Source organism: Chrysochloris asiatica, unplaced genomic scaffold (genome assembly GCF_000296735.1).
Source record: "Chrysochloris asiatica unplaced genomic scaffold, ChrAsi1.0 scaffold00087, whole genome shotgun sequence".
Lineage (NCBI taxonomy): Eukaryota > Metazoa > Chordata > Mammalia > Afrosoricida > Chrysochloridae > Chrysochloris > Chrysochloris asiatica.
In genome coordinates, this window is record NW_006408605.1 from 9,407,643 (window position 1) to 9,416,954 (window position 9,312).

The 9,312-nt window shown below is 41.2% G+C and overlaps 1 pseudogene; it reads right to left on the reverse strand.

Annotated features, from left to right (window-relative positions):
- Positions 1-7,988: 7,988 nt before the first annotated feature.
- On the reverse strand, positions 7,989-8,607 carry LOC102825757 (annotated as a pseudogene).
- Between the last annotated feature and the right edge of the window lie 705 nt (positions 8,608-9,312).

A 9,312-nucleotide genomic window follows, 5' to 3' on the forward strand; every position in this document is an offset into this window, starting at 1 on the left:
TAACAACCTGCGATATGCAGATGCTACAACCTTGCTTGCTGAAAGTGAAGAGCCCCTTAGTTTGCCCCATTTTATTCATCGACTTAAAATATTTACTACTGATGAAGGTCAAAGAGCACAGCCTTCGGTATGGCTTGCATCTCAATGTAAAGAAGACAAAAATCCTCACAAGTGGACCAATAAACAACATTCTTATCAATGGAGAAAAGATTGAAGTTGTCAAAGACTTCTTCTTGGATCAACTATCAACACTCACTGAAGCAGCAGTCAAGAAAACAAATGACATATTGCATTAGGCAAGTCTGGGGCACAAGGCCTTTTTACAGTGTTGCAAAGCAAAGACGTCAGCTTGAGGACTAAATTGTGCCTGACCAAGCCACAGTATTTTCAATAACCTCATATGCATGCAAAAGCTGGACAGTGAATAAGGAAAACCATAGAAGAATTGATGCTTTTGAGTTATGGTGTTGGAGGAGAATATTGAAAGTGCCATGGGCTGCCAAAACAATTAATAGATCCTTTTTGGAAGAAGTGCAGCCAGAATGCTCCTTGGAGGCCAAGATGGCCAAACTTCGTCTCTCATACTTCAGATATATTGTCAGGAGGGATCAGTCACTGGAGAAGGATATCATGTTTGGTAAGGTGGAGGGACAGAGAAAGAGAGGAAGACCCCCAATGAGATGGATTGGCCAAGTAGTAGCATAGATGGACTCAAGCGTGGCAACAGTAGTGAGGTTGGCCCAGGATCGGGCAATGTTTTGTTCTGCGGTGCATAAGGTTGCTATGAGTCAGTACCAACTCGATGGCACTTAACAACAACAAATGGTTAGTGATTATGACCATTTCTTCATGTTTGTTGGCCTCCTGAATGTCTTCTTTGGTGAAGTGTCTGTTCATGTGCTCTGCCCATTTTTTAATTGGGTCATTTGTCTTCTTCGTGTTGCATTTTGGAGAGTAATCCTTTGACCTGGTGTGGTGCTGTAAGATAAGCAGTGGACTGATAGCTATAAGACTGGTCGTTCAAACTCACCAGCTGCTCCTTGGAAACCCTATACAGAGTCACTGTGAGTTGGAACCAACTTGATGGCACTTAACAACAACAACAATCCTTTGTCTGATATGTTATTGCCAAACATTTTCCCCCAGTCTGTGGGTTATTTTTTACTGTTTTGGTGAAATCTTTTGATGTACTTTAAGTGTCTAATTTTTAGGAGGTCCCAGTCATCTATTTGTGTGTTTTCAGTTATGTTTGCTGGTGTATTTATGCTGTGTATCAGAGCCCCTTAGTTTGCCCCATTTTATTCATCGATGATCTTTAAAGTTCTCGGGTGCACATTTAGGTCTTTAATCCACAGTGAAGTCATTTTTGTATATGGTGCAAGATATGGGTCTTATTTCATTTTTCTGCAAATGGATTTCCAATTTTGCCAGCACTATTTGTTGAAGAGACTGTCTTTTCCCTATTTAATACATTTTGGCCCTTTGTTAAAGATCAACTGAGCATAGATGGATAGGTGTACTTCTGGTTTCCCAGTTCTGTTTCATTGATCTATGTGTCTTTCATTGTACCCATACCAGGCTGTTTTGAATTCTGTGGCTGTGTAGTAGGTTTTGAAATCAGGCAGTGAGAGACCTACCACTTTGTTCTTCTTTTTTAAATAATGTTTTGTTTATCTAGATCTCTTTCTTTTCCTGTAAAGTTAGTGATTAAGTTTTCCATCTCTTTAAAATAATGTTGGCATCTGAATGGGAATTGCATTCTATCTATAGATTGCTTTGGATAGTGTTGGCATTTTCACAATGTTAAGTCTTCCTATTCACGAGTAGGATATTTCCCTCCATTTCTGCAGGTCTTTTTTGGTTTTGTAGTAGTAGTTGTTGTTAGGTACCTTCAGGTTGGTTCCCACTCAGAGCAACATTTTGCACAGCAGAATGAAACACTGCCAAGTCCCGTATCAACCTCACAATTGTTGTTATACTTGAGGCCATTGCTGCTGTCACTGTGCCAATCCATCTGGCTTTGGGTCATCCTCTTTTTCTCTGACCTTCCACGTTACCAATTTTCTTTGTATAGATCTTTTTTTCCTCTGGTTAGATATATTACCAAGTATTTCATCTTTTGTGTGGGTATTGTTTTCTTGATTTCCTTTGTAGAGCTCTCTTAATTAGTGCAAAAGAATCAAACAGAATTTTTGAATCAATATTGTTGTTAGGTGCTGTTGAGACAGAGTCGACTCATAGCGACCTTACGCACAAGAGAATGAAACATTGTCCAGTTCTGCGTTAACTTCACAATTGTTTCTACACTTGAGCCCATTGCTGCTGCCACTATGCCAATCCATCTCATTGGGATTCTTCCTTCACCGTACCAAGCATGATGTCCTTTTCTAGAGACTGGTCCCTCCTGAGAATATGTCTGAAGTAAGAGAGACGAAGTCTCACTATGCTGGCTTCTAAGGAACATTCTGGCTGTACTTCTAACAACACAGATTTGTTTGTTCTTTGAGTAGTCCATGGCATTTTAAATATTTTCCTCCAACACCATAACTAAAATGCATCAATTCTTCTAAGGTCTTCTTTATTCACTGTCCAACTTTCACATGCATATGAGGTTATTGAAAATACCATGGTTTGGGTCAGGCGCACCTTAGTTCTCAAGCTGACATCTTTGCTTTTGAACACTTTAAAGAGATCTTGAGCAGCAGATTTGCCTAATGCAACACATCGTTTGATTTCTTGGTGGATCCAAGCAAAATGAAGTATTTGACAACTTCAATCTTTTCTCTGTTTATCTTGAAGTTATATACAGGTCCAGTTATGAAGATTTTTGCTTTCTTTACATTGTGATGCAACCATATTGAAGGCTGTGGTCTTTAATATTCTTTTTTTTTTTGAAGTTTTTATTGTGAATTGAGTGATACTTTACATGGGAGAACATCAGTTTTACACTCATCATTTCATTGCAATGATTACAGTCCCCTCTGTGTGTCATCATTCAACAGTATTTGCTTCCATTCCCTCTGCCTTTTTTTTGTTTAGGGAGGGGGGATGTATACCAAACAATCAGGAATATATATATAAAAAAAGAGCACATTCTGTAAGCCTGCTTCCTGGCAGCAAGCACACAGTCTTTCTATTACCGTGAATCTAGAGTCCTTAACTGCTCTCTCTCTCCATGTCCTCATCTCTGCCTCCATCTCTGGTGTCACTGCTTCTCTGGATAGGGTCCCACATCCTTTCGTGCTCTTCTCCCTTGATGGTCCTAGGGTCCTCTGTTCCTAGAATGTAAGATTACTTACTCCACCCTTTATGTTACAAAACTTCTACCTTTACCATTGTGACAATTGCAATTAGTTATGATAACAATTACTCACTATTGAATCATAAGAATCTTATCCTTATCTCCTTTCACCAGACAAGATGAAAACTATTCAGTGGAGATTCTACCTTCCCCCTTCCACTTTGAAATTAAATTCCCTCTTGAAAACTTTTAAGTCAGTCACTTTGTTCCTTTATAGTCCCCACCCCAATTTAGGTAGCCAATGTCTAAGTTGCCTGTCCCTAGTCCCTATCAACCCTGCATACAGAGGGGATAGAATGAAGACTCTTTCTTAGTTGGTATTTTGAGCTACTACATCCATAAGTATAGGTCAAGCTCATCAAATCGTAGCAATTTGCATGTATTTCCTTTATCAAAAATTTTTACCTTCTTTTAGTTGTGTTGTGATCATCAAGCCATGGAAGCTAGGTCAAATAAGTACTACCTGCAAGCTTGGGCATTCTTGTGTGTCTCCCCCCACTTCATATCAGCTGGGCGCTCCACTCTCAGCTCTAGCCCTCCATGGCTATGTCCTTGTCCACGGGCTCAGAAGACCTCAGGTCTCACCATACTTTGGACCAATCAACCCTTCTTCTTCTTTCTCTCATCTCCAGGTGGACGGGGGTCTATGGAACGTGGTCAAACTCAACCCGTATCTTCATTGCTGCCTTTTCCCCACTTCCACTCACCAGTAGACCAACATGGTCACCAGCAAGCTTACATGCCTGCTCATGTGATCCCTTTAAATTTTTGAAGTGGGGGTTGTCCTTAAGGGACTTAATTACTTGCCTTGATGGTTCTTCAGCGAACAACTTGCTTGTCCTTGTAGTAGTTTGTCTTTAATATTTTTCAGAAACTATTCAAGTCCTCTTCACTTTCTTTAAACAAGGTTGTATCATCTGCATATCATAGGTTAATGAGTCTCCCTCCAATTCTGATGCCACCTTCTTCATATAGTCCAGCTTCTTGGATTATTTGCTCAGCATACAGATTAAATAAGTATGGTGAAAGAATACAACTGTGGTGCCTAGCTTTCCTAACTTTAAACCATTCAGTGTTCCCTTGGTCTGTTTGAACAACTGCTTCTTGGTCTGTGTATGGTTCCTCATGAGTACAATTAAGTGTTTCAGAATAGTCATTCTCTGTAATGTTGTCCAAAGCTTGTCATGATCCACACAATCGAAAACATTTGCATCGTCAATAAAGCACAGGTAAACATCTTTCTGGTATTCTCTGCTTTCAGCTAAGATCCATCTGACGTCAGCAAGATATCCCTTGTTCCACGTCCTTGTCAGATTTCGGCTTGAACCTCTGGCAGTTCCCTGTCAATGTATGGTTGTAGCTGTTTTTGAACTATTTTTAGTATTTTACTTGCATGTGGTATTAATGATACTGTCCGATGATTTCTGCATTCCACTGGGTCACCTTTCTTTAGAATGGGCACATATGTGGATCTCTTCCAATCAGTTGGCTAGGTAGTTGTTGTCCAGATTTCTTGGCATGAATGAGTGAGTGCCTCCAGTGCTGCATCAGTTTGTTGAAAGATTTAAATATATATTCTGTCACTACCTGGTGCCTTATTCTTTGCCAGTGCCTTCAGTGCACCTTGGACTTCTTCCTTCAGTATCATTGGCTCTTAATCATATGCTACCTCTTGAAATGGTCGAACATCCACTATTTCTTTTTTGGTACAGTGACTGTGTATTCCTTCCATTTTCTTTTGATGCTTTCTGCATCAATTAATATTTTGCCCATAGAATCCTTCAATATTTAAAATTGAGGCTTGAGTTTGTTTGTTTGTTTTTCTTCTGTCCCTCAACTTGAGAAATGCTGAACATTTTCTTCTTCCCTTTTGGTTTTCTAATGTCAGGTCTTCACACATTTCATTATAATATTTGACTTTGTCTTCTTGAGCTGCCCTTGGAAATTTTCTCTTCAACTTTTTTACCTCCTCATTTGTTCCATTTGCTTTAGCATCTCTATGCTGGAGAGCAAGTTTCAGAGTCTCTTCTGACATCCATTTTGCTCTTTTCTTTCTTTCTTGTCTTCTTAATGACCTTTTACTTTCTTCCAGTATGATGTTCTTAATGCCATCTTACAACTCCTCTGATCTTTGGTCACTAGTGTCTAATTCATCAATTTGTTCTTGAGATGATCTCTAAATTCAGCTGGGATATGTTCAAGATCATATTTTGGCTCTTGTGAACTTGGGTTTTTTTTCATGAACTTGTTTTAATTTTTTACAGCTTCATCCTGAACTTGCATAGGAACAATTGATGGTCTGTTTCAAGTATGCTCCTGGCCTTGTTTTGACTGGTGATATGGATGTTTTTCACAGTTTTTTCCCACAAATGTAGTCAATTTGATTTCTGTGTACTCCATCTGGTGATGCCTATGTGTATAGTCATCTTTTATGTTGTTTTAAAAAGGTATTTGCAAAGAAGAAGTCATTGGTATTGCAAAATTCTATCATGCCATCTCTAGCATCATTTCTATCACCCCAAGGCCATATTTTCCAACGACTGGTCCTTCCTCTTTGTTTCCAATTTTTGCATTCCAATCGTCAGTAATTATCAATGCATCTTGATTGCATGTTTGATCAATTTCAGACTGAAGAAGTTGGTAGAATTCTTCAATTTCATCATCACTAGCTTTAGTGGTTGGTGCATAAATATGAATAATAGTGGTATTAACTGGGCTTCCTTGTTGTTGTTATTGTTAGGTGCTATTGAATCAGTATTGACTCATAGTGACCCTATGCACAACAGAACTAAACACTGTCCTGTCCTGGGCCAACCTCACAATTTTTGCCACACATGAGCCCATTGATGCTGCCACTTTGCCAATCCATCTCACTGCGGGTCTTCCGCTTTTTCTCTGACCTTCCACCTTACCAAACATGATATTCTTCTCCAGTGACTGGTCCCTCCTGACAATATGTCTGAAGTATGAGAGACAAAGTTTGGCCATCTTGGGCTCCAAGGAGCACTCTGGCTGCACTTCTTCCAACACAGATCTGTTTGTTCTTTTGGTAGCCCATGGCACTTTCAAAATTCTCCTCCAACACCATAACTCAAATGCATCAATTCTTCTAAGGTCTTCCTTATTCACTGTCCAGCTTTCTCATGCATCTGTGGTTATTGAAAATACCATGGCTTGAGTAGGACGCACCTTGGTCCTCAAGCTGACACCTTTACTCTTCAACGCTTTAAAAAGGTCTTGTGCAGCAGATTTGCCTAATGCAATATGTCGTTTGATTTCTTGACTGCTGCTTCCATGAGTGTTGATCCAAGAAGAATGAAGTCCTTGACAACTTCAATTTTTCTCTGTTGATAAGAATGTTGTTTATTGGTCCACTGGTGAGGATTTTTGTTTTCTTTACATTGAGATGCAATCTAAACTGAAGGCTATGGTCTTTGATCTTCATCAGTATTTTAAGTCCTCTTCACTTTCAGCAAGCAAGGTTGTATCATCTGCATATCACAGGTTGTTAATAAGTCTTCCTCCAATCCTGATGCCACGTTTTTCTTCATATAACACAGCTGCTCGTATTATTTGCTCAGCATACAAGTTGAATAAGTATGGCGAAAGAATACAACCCTGTCACACATGTTTCTTAATTTTAAACCATTCAGTGTTCCCATGTTCTGTTCAGACAACTGCCTCTTGGTCCAGGTACAGATTCCTCATGAGCACAATTAAGTGTTCTGGAATACTCATACTTCGCAATGTTGTCCATAACTTGTCATGACCCACACAATCTAAAGCTTTTGCGTAGTCAATAAAGCACAGGTAAACATCTTTCTGATATTCTCTGCTTTCAGCCTAGATCCATCGGACATTAGCAATGATATCCCTCGTTCCACAGCCTCTTCTGAATCTAGTCTTCCTTGTAGGCATATGGATATTATCCTATCACAGACAGCATTGTACTTCAAGACATATCTTGAATAATAGTTTTATTAACTGGTATTCCTTGGAGGCATATGGATATTATCCCGTCACAAACAGCATTGTACTTCATAGATAGATCTTGAAATATTTTTTTCCCTCCCACACTAACAAAACACACCTTATTTAGTAAAAATGTGAGTGCAGGGAAGGCATAGGCAGAAGTGTGCAGGGGGTGGGAGGTGTGATTTGGGGTCTACAGCACAGCTGGGACTTGGGGAGGGACATGATAGCAGCCACAGGCCAGAAAACTTTGGAAGTGGAATATCTTTGGTAACTTCTGTTGCTCTTCTAGAAGTGGACTTAAGAGGCAGTGTCAGGGAAGGGCCAGAGAGGCATGATGAGATGGGATATTCCTGCAAGTTCAAGAGATTCCTTCACAGCAGTGGCAGAAGCTCCATCTTGTTTACAAATAAAGCATCTCTCCACATTGGGTCCCCAGCTCCTGGCTTGCGATCGCAGCGCGGAGCTGGAAACCACCATCTCCCAGCTGCATCATACAAAGGTGAGAAAGAAAGACGAGCAGCACAGACCAGGGTGGGTGAGGCAGCTGTGACTGTTATCCAAATGGATTACAAAAATGCCCCCAAAACATAAAAACAAAAGATCAAATCTACCCCCAGAACTGTGGGTTGGCTCCAGCTCTGGGTGGAGATGGGGAGGGAGGTAGGGGAAGGCTCTGTGAGCAAGAAGCTGCCCTGCCACTTCCCTACCCCCATCAGACATAATTCTTGGTGGGGTACTCAGAGGGCCTCCAAGAGGTGCCCTGTGGGGCAGATGCTGTACAGTGGGCCACGCAATGATTGGAGGCCCGTGACACGGCAGAGGGACATGTATGTGCAGCACAGCAGCCCCCGCCCCCACAAGAACAAAAGATCAGGTAGAGGGAGGTCCCCAACTCCTTCTTTTGGGCCTCAAGTACCAGGGGGTTGTAGAAGTCATGGATGATCGTATTGGCTGTCCAGCAGATAAGGATCAGGGCCAGGCCCCCAGAGATGATGAATATGATCCCAGAAGTGAGTACCAGTAGAAGTCCTTGTCTTCCACACAACTGGTGCACTTGGCCCCCGTCAGGCAGACCAGCAGGCCAATTAGGGCTACCAGGATACCAGGAGCACAACAACGCGGAGCGAGTCGTACACCTTGCTCTGCATCTGTCCCGTGCTCTGCACCATGCATGACATCCACAGTCCCTCCTATGTCACCTGGGCCACCGTGATAGTGCTGCCTATGAAGGCAGTCACCTTCCACATGGGCAAGGCTCAGGAGACCAAGGCATTGATCCAGCCGAGTATTGTCAGGATGATTCCTAGGATCTGCAGACCAGCAGAAGCCATGGTGAGGTCCAGAAGCTGCACAGAAGAACCGAAAGATTTGTGGGAGGCAGCAGAATATGCAGATATTCTCTTTGATGATGGATGTGATGCTATTTCTCTTCAATTTGTCATCCCTAGCATAGTAAATCATGGAACTGTCTGATTCAAAATGGTCAATACCAGTCCATTTCAGCTCACTAATAACTAGGACAACAATGTTTTTACATTCTATTTCATTTTTGACAACTTCCAATTTTCCTAAATTCATATCTTTGTACATTCCATGTTCTGATTACTAATGGATATTTGTAGCTGTTTCTCCTCATTTTGAGTTGTTCCCCACCAGAAAATAAGGTCCCGAAAGTTTTACTCCATTCGTTTCATCAAGGTCAAGCCTAGTTTGAGGAGACAGCTCTTTCCCAGTCATATTTTGAGTGTCTTCCAACCTGAGGGGCTCATCTTCTGGTACTATATCTGACAACATTGTGGTGCTCTTCATCATGCTTCAATATTCAATATTCTGGTGCTATCTGACAGTGTTCCACTGCTATTCATAAGGTTTTCAGAGACTAAATATTCAGAAATAGTCCTCTCCTTCTTAGTCTGTCTTCGTCTGTCAATTCAGCTGAAATCTTTCCACCCTTGGCTACTCTGTTGGTTCTTAAAATACCTGTGACATAACTTCCAGAACCACAGCAACATGCAAGCTACTATGGTAAGACAAAC